General features: G+C 43.0%; 1 non-coding gene across 1 annotated transcript; it reads left to right on the forward strand.

Moving 5' to 3' along the window:
- The first annotated feature begins 832 nt into the window (after positions 1 to 832).
- On the forward strand, positions 833 to 939 carry LOC147947033 (small nucleolar RNA R71). Its single transcript, XR_015595617.1, has one exon. It is a non-coding gene; the product is annotated as a small nucleolar RNA R71 (small nucleolar RNA).
- Positions 940 to 2810: the final 1871 nt, after the last annotated feature.

Raw genomic sequence — 2810 nt, forward strand, 5'->3', positions numbered from 1 at the left:
TTGTGATCCTCGAACCAGTGCTCGATCATCAACTCGATCAGGCTCCTCGAGTGAAGGCTCGGATTCATACTCGGATATATAGTACTTGGCCTCATTTTTCATCGGGTGTTCCACATCCTCCCCATCTTGATCGTCACTGTCCCCAGTGAGGTAGTCCTCATAGTCATCATCAAGGAAGATGGTTTGAGCAGTGGCATAATCTTTGGGGTTTTCAACAGCCTTACCTGGGAGTTGGTTAATCTTTGGAGCTGGTTGGTTGTTGTGGTGGCCTTCTAGGTATATAACCTTAGTGTTGAGTGATTCGTACTTGGCATTCAAATCATTGTATCCTGAGTCGATCTTGTTGCTCATCTCTGCGAACCGTTTCGCGATGTCCATAGATGATGTAGCCTGATTCTGAATCATTTGCTGAATCAGGTTGCGATAAGACAGATTCGGATTCGGCTTGAAGTTGTTGTACCCTCTGTTGTAACCTCCTTGGTTGTTGATGTAGTTAACATCCTCTATCTGTATAGTCTCCCCATCTTGTTGTAGAAACTGCTCTTCCTCTGTTAGGGCATGAACATGCTGCTGCTGGTTAAGGAGCTTGTCGAGCTTGTCATTGAGGGCTTTCATGTCCCTCTTGTACTTGGCATCTTCCTCTCCTGTAGATCGCACAAAGCGATCATATTCCTCATTGTAGTTGCCATCAGACTGAGCCAAGTTCTCCACTAGGTCCCAACCTTCATCGACATCCGTGTTGCGGAAGTTACCATGACTTGCGGTGTCCATCAACATCCGTATCTTGGGGACCACTCCTCTGTAAATGGTGCTCAGCAATGAAGCATTGCTGAAGCCGTGATGTGGACATCGGGTAGTGTATCCATTGAAATGTTCCCAAGCTTCACTGAATGTTTCATTGTTCTTCTGAACCAAGCCAGAAATGTCAATTCTCAGTCTTGCGGTTCTGGAGTTGGAGAAAAATTTGGCCAGGAATGCCTTCTTGCACGCTTCCCAAGTGGTGATGGACTCCTTAGGGAGCGATTTCTCCTAGATGTGTGCTTTGTCTCCCAAAGAGAATGGGAAAAGCCTGAGCTTGAATCCATCTTCACTAACTCAATTGATCTTAGTGAGGCTACAGAGCCTATCAAATTCATCCAGATGATCCAATGGGTCCTCCATTAGCAATCCATGAAACTTATTACTCTGTATCATCTGGAAGAGACTACTCTTGATCTCAAAATTGTTGTTCTGCACAGCTGGTGGCACAATGCCATTCCTTTGAGTGTGAGTAGTTGGAGCATCTCATGCTCCTATATTGGTCCTTGCTTGAGGAGCTGGTGGACCGTTATGATTATTCATCGTCTCCTCAATGATTGCTGGTTCTGGTTGAACTTGTTGTTGTCTGAGGAGGCTAGGTCTGTCGATGTTGTCGATGAAAGGACTCAGGTTCTGGCTACCTATGGATCGTGTTTGCATGCACAGGTAGTTGTCCGAGTGTGTACACGAGGATCAACTCGATCCAGGTGATCGAGTGACGGGTCGAGTGGGTGCTCGGGTTATACCTGAGATTCAAAACAAACGATGTGAAAGCAAACAAGTCAGTATCCAAACCAAATATAAACAAAAGAACTTGATCTAGCAAGTGCTGAAATCCTAAACGTAGCAAAATGAAATCAACCAAATGGCAACGACGCCAAATTGATAGTAGGGGTTTTCATCCAGGGTATCAATTCCCTATGCAGTTGTAGTACAAAGGGTTATAAATCCAAATGGTTGTTTATTGCTAGTAGGAAGGATATGATCAAGACAATACAAGTCAAGCCAAGCAGATAGGGTTTTTGTTCTAACAGTCCTAAAATAAATAAAAGAAAGAAATATAAACAAACAAACCACATGACCTAAGCACTCGATGCAAGCAGTCGAGTACAAGATCGAGTGGGGTGATCGAGTAAGCAAATGAGATATGAACAGCTTGAGGTATTACTCGATGCAGGTTATCGTGTACCTGATCGGGTAAGTGGTCGAGTAAGTAAAGAAAATGTAAACAAATAAAATACGAAAGCTCCTAAGGATGGGGTAATCGAATCCTAAGTATTCTAGACCAGTACAGATGCCTTACATGCCTCAAGCAATTAATTCCTAGACAATGAATCTCTAAAACCTTGTCACCACACTCTCGCACTAGCAACAATCAACCTTGATCACTTACCACACTCTCGCACTAGCAATATGAACAAGCAGACATTAAGAACGATTCATTATTGTCAGTAAACTCAAACTCATCTAATCCCTTACTCAGAGTCAAATAAACCTCTAGCGTTGGCTAATTCATGCATCTCATCTACACCTCTCGGTCGCTGAAACGCCCTAGATCTAATCTCAACCTCTCGGTCTGTTGACAACATTAAGAACATCAACCTAGAAGGAAATCTATCAATCATTTACAATCAAACTAAGGCATCCTAACCGATCAAGAACACAAAATCATCTATCCCATCCCTAGAAACTTTACTACACTACTCGGACATGTTAACAAGGAACAAAATAACGAAAAGGAATGAAACTTGCATTGTATTAAAATATAGAGTAGAGTAGAAAGAGTACAAGGTAGAAATCTAAGAAAACAATAATAACTATGAAATAAAAATGCAAAACGAAAAGGAAAATGTTTGAGTCGCTCAGTTCTCTCACAGAAGCTCTTGCTCTCCGTGCTCCCTTGCGAGCTAGCAGAGGAGGGGGTTTATATATGGAAACTCTTTTGACCTAGCTTCCCAGACCTGCCCGATGGTCTACTCGATAGGGTACACGAGGGTGGATCTTTGGGTTGT

Source organism: Camelina sativa, chromosome 3, assembly GCF_030686135.1.
Source record: "Camelina sativa cultivar CO46 ecotype springtype chromosome 3, ASM3068613v1".
NCBI classification, from domain to species: Eukaryota; Viridiplantae; Streptophyta; class Magnoliopsida; order Brassicales; family Brassicaceae; genus Camelina; species Camelina sativa.